We start from the raw sequence: 11,106 nt of genomic DNA, 5'->3' as shown, positions 1-11,106 counted from the left end.
CTCTCTTTGTCTCCTGATCCCTTGCGTCCTTCCTGCATTAGCTGCCTAAGAAATACAATAGGGAGGGGAATCCACCTCTAGTTCTTCCCCTGTTAGTCTGCTCCCAGCATATCTTCAGACTCCACGAAGAGGCCGCAACAGCCTTTGTGCTCCTGCTGGAGATGATTTGTATCCCTGAGCAGCCCACAGGCATCTCAAACTCAACGCGTCCCCAATTGGACTTTCATTTTTCTCTTGGGCTTTGTTGCACTTTGGTTCACCCCAGCCCAAACCTGGAAACGGTGGCGCTTGCTGGTAAGGCTAGCGACTCGACTCGGGAGGATGAAGCAGGAAGATTGTAAGTTCGAAGCCTGTCTGGGCAACTTGGCGAGACCGTTTCTCAAAATAAAAATAAAATAAAAAGGAGTGTAACTCAGTGTTACCAACCTGGATTCACTCCCCAGGACAAAAAACCTGGGAATCGTTTCCTTCTTTCCCTTTGCCCCCACATCCAATCCAACCTAGTCTTGCTGACCCTAAATTCTAAGTACTTCTTATATTTGATCCCACTCTCAATTCTCACTGCCACCACCTTAATCCAGATCCTGATTCTGCCATTACCAGGTCTTGAAATCCCATTTCTTGGTTTTTACAATGAGGTAATATTCACCTTCTAGGTCTTCGTGAGGATTAAACGAGATAACGCATGTACAACGGTCTGTTTTAATCAATGTTAGCCATCACTGTTATGTTTGGCAAGTACTTAAATTGAATGAGATATTACTCCTAAGGGTTATTTTGAGTTCTTCCCTTGAAAGAATTAAGACTTATAAGCAGTCTTAATCACCCTGTAGCTACATTTCTTATCACAGTGCTTGGCATATAATAGACATCAATATAAAATTAATTGAATGAATTAGATATCTAATTAATAGATATCTACAGAGCTCACTGTCAAGTGGGAAGATATTGACAAAATTCTGTAGTATGTTAGAAGGGAATGATTGGCATGGAAGAAAAACAAAAGGGGCTGGAGTTATCAAGCTTAAGTAGGATGAGCAGAGTAGGATTCACTGAAGACACTGAGTTAGTCATACACAGGCTCTGGGAGAAAGGGGGAATTCCAGGCAGAAGGAGCGATCAGTTCAAGTACTCTGGGGCACAAGTGTGCCTAGTGCATTTAAGAAATAATAAGATCATGCTGGGCATGGTTGCACATGCCTGTAACCCCAGTAACGGGAAGCTGAGGAAGATCACAAGTTTGAGGCCAACCTCAGGCAGCTTAGCAAGACCCTGATTCAAAATAAAGACTGGACATGTATCTCAGAGGTAAGGCAACCCTGGGTTCAATCCTGAATACCAAAAAATAAAAATTAAAATTAATAATATAGTTCAGTGTGACTTAAGTGGAGTAGACATGAAACTAGGACAGAAGAGATGGCTTATGTAGAGTTGTGTGGCTTTTATATGAAGTGGGGAGTACTTGGAGGGTATGAACAGACCCCCTCCCATGCTGGGGATTGAATCCAGGGCCTAGTGCTTGTAGGTAAGCACTCTACCACTGAGCTTCACTCACAGCCTTTAAACTTCCTAGGTTTTGTTTTGTTTTTGAGACTGTCTTGGTCTGTTGCCCAGGCTCTCAAATTCCTGGGCTCAACCAATCCTGCCTCAGCCTTCCAAATAGCTGGGACTATAGACGTACACCACCATGCCCTGCTGAACTTCTGGTTTTTGTTTGTTTGTTTTGTATTTTTAAGTCGTAGATGGACACAATGCCTTTATTTTATTTACTTTTTATGTGGTGCTGAGGATCAAACCCAGTGCCTCACACGTGCTAGGCAAACGCTCTACCACCGAGCTACAACCCCAACCCCTATATTTCCGTTTTTGAAGAACCCCTCAGCTCTGTGAAAAAAAAAAAAAAAAAAACTTCAGGGGTACAGGATGAAAGTGGAGAAATGAGACAGAAGAGATCTTGATGCTTTGTATCACCTTGGGTAAGGTGATGAGACATGGTTGGATTTTGGATTTGAAAGTAAAGTCAACAGGACTTGACATCTTGGATAGGAGAGGAAAAAAAAAAAAAAGATTAATTCTTAGGGCAGGAGGAAGTTGAGGTCCAAGGAGGAAAAATGGACATCCCTGCGACACTAAGCAGAATAGAATCTAGTACTGATATTTTTCTTTTCTTTCTTTTTCTCACTCCCCTGCCCCACCATGAATTGTTCTCAGGGGTTCTTTACCACTGAGCTATATCCTCAATCATTTTTAGGGTCTTACAAGTTGCTGAAATTACAGATGCATGCCACCATGCCCAGCTGAGATTTTTTTTTTTTTCAAAGAAATTCTGAAAAAAAGGGGAAAAAAATTCTGATAGAACTGGCCTCTTTAGAAGGTGAATTTAAAATATATCAAATTTCAAACCCTGAGAGCCTAACACAAACTGGCACATAAAGGACATTCTATTTGTACTAGCTAGGTTGCATGGAAGTAGTGGCAAATCAGCTCTGGAAAGAAAGGCTAATTGGGAAAAGCCAAATGATTTCAGAAATATTCCATAGAAGACCAAACCCAGACCATTCCTAGGAATACATTTTAATTCATCAGGTCAACATTTCTTAGCAAGTACTACATCCTGTGCACTAGGGATACAGAGGTGAATGAGTGGCAGTTTGGCACTCATTAGTGGGGAGACAGAATAATTGATGTATTAGGCAGTAAGTACCAAGTTCAGAGGCAGACAGAGGGTGACCTCTGATGTGAAGAGAAGACTTCATAGGAGACATCGGTTTCCGAGGTGTGTTTGCTGCTTGTACTCCTATGAGGAAGCAGTGGCTTGCATCTGGTAATTGCCTGTGAGGTTGGTGGTAGGGAAATGTGTTGCTGTGCATCTGTTATGTGGAAGGTGCTAGACCTTGTACATAGTAAATACTCAGGACATGTTTGCTAATGCCCAGCATCCATTTCTCCTTCTGGAAAGAATACTGATTTTCTCATGGGGAACTACCTTTTCTCACTCAGTTCATCGGTGGTTTGGCGAGGTTGCCTTACCTTGCAGTTCCAATGAGCAGATGACCCTGGATTGGCAAATCAAAGCATTCCAATATTCCTGCCACCCCTGGCTAGTGACTGGATGGGGTCGAGGGGAGGTGGTATTAGTGATTCAAGTCAGACTAAATGAAATACAATCCCAGGATTTCTGATTGAACTATTGGGGGGAAAAAATTATTCCCTCCTGGGATGAGTAAGCAAGTAGGATATACACTTGGAGCTCTTGGTGGCTACCTTGCCACTTTGGGAGAACTTAGCTGGTAATGAAACGTTATCAAGAAATCACTTTCTGGGACTGGGGTTGTGGCTCAGTGATAGAGTGCTTGCCTCACATGTGGGAGGCACTGGGTTCAATTCTCAGCACTACATATAAATAAAAGAATCAAATAAGGTCCATCAACAACTAAAAAAAAAAAATCACTTTCTGGCCAGAGTACAGTGGTGCATGCCTGTAATCATAGCAATTCAGGAGACTGAGGCAAGAGGATGGCAAGTACTAGGCTAGCCTGTCAAGAAAATAGAGCTGGGCTGTAGCTCAGAGTGCCCATGTTCAATCTCTAGTACTGCAGCCCACCCACCCCCTGCAAAAAAAAAGAAAAAAAGAACAATAATACTTTTGTGAGGCTGGGGCCGTGGTTCAGTCGTGGAGTGCTTGCCTAGCACACGTGAGGCCCTGGGTTCAATCCCCAACATTGCCTCCCTTCCCCAGAACAAATCACTTTCTAAGGGCATCATTTAAACTTCTGGACCCAACCAAACCTCAAGCCTTTTTGGACTTTTCTGTTACAAAAAGTCATGTTTGATGTCTGATAATTGCAACTGAAATAATTTAATATACTAATCCCAGTATCAACCAGACACATCTAGAAATTTGGTCTTTTCACATCTGCCTCCTATAGATTCCCTAGAGGAAATAATCATACGATAGTAGGATATTTGTTAGCCTTTTGTCCTCCAGATTTGTAACCACACATCTCTGTTGCTTTGTGACCTTGAAGCCCTACCATCCCCTCCCTATGTAAGCCTCTATTTCCTGAGTAACTTGTTCTCTATTGGCTCTTCCAGGAGTCTGAGTTTTTAAGGAAATGCCACTGGCTCCAGGCCAATCCTGTGTCCTCTTTCTTGGTCATGTTATTCTGGGGCCAAGGCCCAAAGCTGGCTAGTGTGTCCACTTGGTAGCGATTTTCGACCTGGACTATGCAGACCCCTGGTGGTAGAGAGAGGAGGTGCTTAAACAATAGGATAAAACAACACAGCTTTCTGGAGTCAGTTTTGTCCAATGGAAAAGTAAGGCAGTATTTTCAGTATTAAAATGTAGTTATTAAGAACACCTTCTCCACCAGGCAGGGTGGTGCACACCTGTAATCCCAGTGGCTTGGGAGGTTGAGGCAGGAGGACCGCAAATTCAAAGGCAGCCTCAGCAAAAGTGAGGTACTAACCAACTCGGTGACTCTGTCTCTTAAATACAAAACAGGGCTGAGGATGTGGCTCAGTGGTCAAGAGTCCCTGAATTCAATCCCCAGTACCCAAAAAGACAAAACAAAACAAAAAACCCCACCTTCTCTGGAGCCAGACTTATATGGAGTTAAATCCCAGCCTCACCACTTATTGGCTGCATGACTTGGAAGTTACTTAACCTCCCTGTTCTGTTCCCTCAATATAAAGTGAGGACAGAATTATTACCCATAGTTTTGCGATTATGGTGAAGATCAAGTTGGTCTGTTTAAAGTGTATATGACAGGGTTGGGGATATAGCTCAGTTGGGAGAAGTGCTTGCCTTGCACGCACAAGGCCCTGGGTTTAATCCCCAGCACCACAAAGAAAAAAAAAGTGTATACAATAGTACCTGGTGCATAGTAAGTGCTACCTAAATATTAGTTATTATCAAAATGTATTATTTAAGATTGAAGGCTTTGGGGGACTTTAGAACATCAGCCATGGCCCCCTTCTTCCTCCCGGGAGAAGTCTGTATTATTACCTTTAAATAAAACCTGCTTAATATGCTTGCCTTGGCGTGCTTCTCTAGTGTTCATTCTTCAACATTAGAAGGAGCAGAACTCGTCACCGTTAAACAGCGGTATCAGATTTGGGGGTCCCACCAAGATTTACACCAAGGTATACAAGTTTTTAAGACAGGAAATTTATCAAGCTGCTATTCTCCAAACTAAACTTGTCTACAATGGTAATTTTAAACTTATAAAGAGTAAATTTTATTGGGGATTTATTTCTATCATTTAACATTCTATTATAGAACCTGTTATCAATAGGGTATATGTAAAACTTGTTACTTTTTACACTGAGATAAAGAATTTTAAATGTAAATGTATTTCTAAACATTAGAACCTGATTTGTTTAAAGATTAATACTGTGAAACATAAAAGCATTTTGTCATTTTGCCACACAAAAGAAATGTTAAAAGCTCTCTCAGCCTTTCTTTAATTCATGTTTTAGATGTTAAATTGTTTTAACTAGTGTTCATATAGACTCAGAAATCAATATATGTAAACTTCTTCGGATGACATTTAAGAAAGTAGCAAAGATCAACATCAGAATTAGAACACTTAAGATTTGTAAAGAGCCATGACTTACCTGAGATAAGGCTCTGCCTCCCACCTTACTGCATATTAGAACGGCTCCAAAATAAGTCAGACTTAAGCTTATTTAAAGTTATAGTCAAAAGATTGGTTCTTGTTGTAAAAGTACTGTGATCTCAAATAGGGGATATAATGTGGCTCTCAGTCAAAATTCAAGATAGCTATCATACAAGGTGAATATATTTTTACTCTTGCTAATTTCATTTTGTAAAACTGTTACCTGTTAATGTTTTGCAGAAGTAGCTGCTTCAAGAACACACAACCTAGGTAACTTGTGATAATAAGCCATCATCTATAGAACTTACAATGCTAATATAGACTCCAGTTAGATAAAAGGGGTAAATAACTGTAAAGTTATAGACATTGAAGTTAAAGCCCAGTACTCTTACTTTATGACTAGTGAGACTGGCTTGCTGGATGGTTAAAATATCAAACTTAGAGATTGAGGTTAAATACAGAGGCCAAGATAGACCAGTATTTGGATCTTGCCCTCCCTCAGTCAGCCTGAACCCAGGGAACAAGAGGACTTTTCTAAGGAGCTTTGCAACTCTGGGTGGGTCACACAACCTCCTGATCAAGATTGATGAGACCACTAGAGGATGAAAAGTCAATCAGTGCATCTGCTGCAGAGGAGGGTCATGGAAAAAGGGAGACACCCCTAATTCTTCCATGGGAAGCCACCTCATTGAGGAGACCCTGCCTAACCAGTGGCACTGGTGGAGCTAAGAAGCTGCTCTTAAGTTCTCTACAAGTGACCCTGTGGGAACTCAGCTCTTATTACACTTTTTTTTGTGTGTGTGTGCGGTGCTGGGGATTGAACCCAGGGCCCTATGCTTGTAAGGTAAGCACTTTACCAACTGAGGTATCTCCCCAGCCCTCAGCTGACTCTTTGACAGGAACGGGTCAATTTGACCAGCTTGATCTTAGACACCCAGCAAAACAGTTAAAACCAAAATATAGCCATTCTTGGGCATTTAAAAGAAATAATAGTTGTTACTTAAGATGTACACTTGTGTTAGCCCACTAGAATAAAGACTGGAAGCTACAAATGGAAGATTCTTAGGCAAATGTGCCTGATAACTATCAAGAGAAACTGCCAGTCAGAAATTTTTAGTCAGTTTACACAGGTAGGCTTAATTCTGTTTGCTGCTAGTATGATTATCTAGCCCTAAGTAACAGAAGTATAGACATCTCTACTAAACAGTCTATACCAATAAAGGGATATTTTACAAAAATCAGATGACATTAAGTAGCTTAACTATATTTTTCTGGGGACATCAATGACATTAAGAGTTAAATGTTGTGTTCACACTCCTGATAACCTGGACAATGTTAAAGTCCCCAAATAAAGACCTTGTCCTCTCCAGGCTTTGTTAGGCCAAATTATGGGAACAGTTTCTCAGTTCTTCCACCTCCTGGTGAGAGATTGACTTCTGTCATCTTCACAATATTCATTGGCATGTTCCAGATGCTGCAACATTTACTTTGTATTAATCTCATTTCAATACTCATGTCTTTTTGTTCTTCTCTCATAGAAGCACCCACCCCCAGATGACTTTACAACCTGCTCTTCCCCAACCAGACTTCTACCTTGGACCCCTCGATTGACCTGATTTTTAAAAGGGAACTCCAAACTGCTTGCCCCTCGCTGCCCACTTCTAGCATAGAAGCAGCAAGAATGATCGGCGCCCCCTTTTCCTTACAGCAGTAAGGGGGGAATGAAGCCAGAATTAAGGACAGGTAGTGTAGAAATAGGGGATCAGGTCAAATCTAGGAAATGAAGCCACGAAGCCATCTGCCTCTGGAAGTTGGACACTGCCCCTGGAAGAATGGAATGTCAAGGATCTCCGGAGCCCATTGATTACCAAATTTAACTGCCTTTATCAAGGACTACAAGCATGGAGCTGCTAATTAATGCCCCCTGGGCCTTTGCCTGGCTCAATCACCTTGGCCCTCCCCCTGCCCATCCTTCTCACTTTATGTAAAAGCGGGCCTAGTCACTGTAGGCAGGAAGGAGAGATAAGGGGGGAGAGAACTGGAGAACAAGAGACTTTGGAGAACGCAAGATGTAGGGTGCGTTCACTCCTTGAGACTTTAGAACATCAGCCATGGCCCCCTTCTTCCTCCCAGGAGAAGTCTGTTTTATTACCTTTAAATAAAACCTGCTTAATAAAAAAAAAAAATAAAAAAAAGATTGAAGGCTTTGGAGAAATATCACCTGTAGCTTTATCCCAGACTATCAGGAATTTGCTCTTTCTCATGTCAGTAAGAATACTTACATCTCATTTTCAATATAAGAGACTACAAGAAATTCCAGATGTCTTCATGTTCTTCCAAATTCTTGAGCCATTTTCACTCCATGCATACATTAATCCTCCCGCATAACTCAAGGTCACCTACCCACTTGTTCTTATCTATACACCTGCCTTCCCACATCCCATAAAATTTAAAAATTACAAAGATAACATGCAAACTTCATTTCTTCTTTTAAAATGCATAGGGTTTTGCTGGGCATGATGGTGCACTCCTATAGTCCCATTGACACGGGAGGTTGAAGCACGAAGATTGCCAAGTTCAAAGCCAGACCCAGCAACTTAGTGAGACCCTGTCTCAAAATAAAAAAAAAAAAAAAAAGCTGGGGTTGTGGTTAAGTGCCCTGGGATCTAATTCCCCTGTACAAAAACAACAAAGCATAGGGCTTTGATAGCTAATGTACTTGCAAGTGTGGAGGCAATGAAGATAAGATGCAAGGTGAGCCATGTTCCAGGAATGAGTCCATCTTCCTTTGAGCAAAGCATCCCACTTCTAAGGGTGGCCTGAAATTCAGTCTCACACTTGGTATTTTATTCTCCTGCAACGCACATCTTAACCACCAGAGAGCGCCCAATACAAACAAATCCGTTTACAGAGCACAGGGAAATAGTGGGGCAACTTTGGGCCTGATATGGGAATCCTGGGGTTCCTCAATGGTAGGGTGAGACATGCTGCACAACCTAGAGTTGTGTCAGAACTCTAGAGGGCTGGGGATGTGGCTTACTGGTAGTGCTTGCCACATCCCCACCCCCTAGCACCACACACACACACACACACACAAAATGGAGTTCAATAAGATGGATAAATCAACTTTTTTTTTGGGGGGGGGATCGAACCCAGGGCCTTCTGCTTGCAAGGCAAGCACTCTATCAACTGAGCTATCTCCCCAGCCCCCAACCATTCTTTAAAAAAAAAAAAAAAAAAAAAAAAAAAAAAAACCCCTAAGGTGGAAGGACAGGGAAAGGAACCAGGTTATTTGGGAGCCTGGATTTCTGTATCTCAAGTCAGAAAGACCCATCAACTCTGCTTCTAGGCCACTAGGCCTGATTCCCTGGAATACTGTCAGGCCAAGTAGTTCAGCTAGACCCGGGAAATTTAGAAGAGATGAGACTGCAGTGTGAGGAGGGGGAAAGGAAGATGGAGGGTCATCCCTGAGTCTTTAGGGTGGCATCCACATGGCATCAGACCTCAGCCTCTAGGTCCATCAGAAAAGGTTATGCAACCTAGCTGCTCCGGAACTTTTTAAAAAAACCTCCTTTTACCTTGTCTTTTCATACCTGCACGGGACTTTTTTTTTTTCTATTACAGATGTTAAAATAAGGCCCAAAGAAATGTTAACAATTTACGTAAGATCACAGCACAGTTGGGTCTGCATTAAGAACAGCTCTGAGGGGCCCAAGAAAGGAAAGGTAGGTAGGCAGAACAGCATTCAGAGCAGTGAGTGCTGGCTCTTGGCCAGGTCTCATACCCACTTTTCAACGGCCAACTCGGATGGTAGACCCCAGGCTGTCAACTCCACCTCCACACTTCCACCCATTCCTGAGAGCCCATCACCCTGGCAACAGCCAGAGAAAGGGCCTTCTAACATATTTATGGCTCAGAACAGTCCAGAGGCTTGGGGAAAGTTGATCTTATCCTTCGACTTCCAGGTGACTGACATGCAGGGTAGCTGGGTGGGTGGACCACGTCCACTAAATCAGAGTACTCAAAGGAATATCCCTAGGGACCAGATGAGAGGAGCGTAGAGGGTGTGTGTTACAAGTGACAGGACTGCCAAGACCGACTGAGTAGAATAGAGCAGGAAGGAATTGTTGAGCAGTATTATGTCTAGACCCCATGCTGGGCATTTGAAACACACTTCATTTGCTTCTCAGATCCCCTTCAATGGAAAGGGATTATTATCCTACTTTTAAGGAGTAAACAGATCCTGAAAAATACAGGGATTTGAGATCGGCATCTCTTTTGCTCTCTGAGCTTTCCAGTAAAATTCTTTCGCTCCCAAGTAGAAATTTTGCACTTGGGGGTGAAGGGCAATGCCTGCCCAGGGTCCTCAACCAATGCAGACTGCAATGCAGACTCCCTCACAACCCACTGCAACTCCTCTCTTGTCTGGTGAACTGAAAGGATTCTGGCCACAAAGGCCTAAGAGACCAAGAAGACAAGGAAAGTACAGCCTCAGTGGTAAGCCCTGGACTGCGAGTCACCAATGCAGGGTGACAAAATTTTTCATCTAGGTTTGCTTGGGACTTCCCTAGTTTTTGCTCTCAAAGTCCCACATATCAGAAACATGACTGTTTCTAAGCACTTGTAGCTGTCTGATAAAGGTTTTTCTTTGTTTTTTTTTCTTTTTTGGTAGTGATGGGAATTAAACCCAGGGCCTTGTGCTTGCAAGGCAAGCACTCTACCAACTGAGCTATCTCCCCAGCCCTGATGAAGCTTTTTCTAACCTTAAGCAAGGTATTCTCTTTAAGCCTCAATTTCCTCATGTATAAAATAATGGATTGGAGGATTAAATGAAATAGTGCATACAAATGCTTGACATAGCTAAACACAGTGGTGTTTGCCTGTAATCCCAGTAACGTGGGAGGCTGAGTAAGGAGGATCACAAATTCCCGGCCAACCCCAGCAACTTATCAAGTGCTTAAGCAACTTAATAAAAAAACCCTGTTTCAAAATAAAAAGGGCTGGGGATGTGCCTCAGTGGTAAAGTAACCCTGGATTCAATCTTTAGTATCCCCCAAAACATATAATTAGCTACTATTTATAGTAATAAACAATGAAGACAAGCAGGCTCAGATGTTCAACAGTTTGCCCAATATATACCAACTGACTTCAAGGTCCCTTTCCATTACAACTGCTAAGAATGAATCCAAACTCAGAATATCCCAGGCATAGTTAAAATGCAGACAGGTTCCCTCCTTAAACCCAGTCCTCCCTTTTTGATTCCTGTTAGGATAAATAACCTGAAGATCTTAGAGAAAAGTGCAAGAAACTCAGTGTAAATCTCAGCTAGACATAAGACATAGGAAACCAGAAGCCTTTCAAAAGCTGATTTTCTAGTCCTTTAAGAGAAAAAAATTAGGGCAAACATTTGGCCTAGTATAGCTCTAGAGAGGGGGCTTAGGCCCTTTCCCAAAGCTAATAGAAGCTTCCAGAGTGGGACTGTTCA

The sequence above is a fragment of the Sciurus vulgaris genome, assembly GCF_902686455.1.
Source record: "Sciurus vulgaris genome assembly, chromosome: 1".
Lineage (NCBI taxonomy): Eukaryota > Metazoa > Chordata > Mammalia > Rodentia > Sciuridae > Sciurus > Sciurus vulgaris.
Note: the sequence above shows the minus strand (reverse complement) of the source record.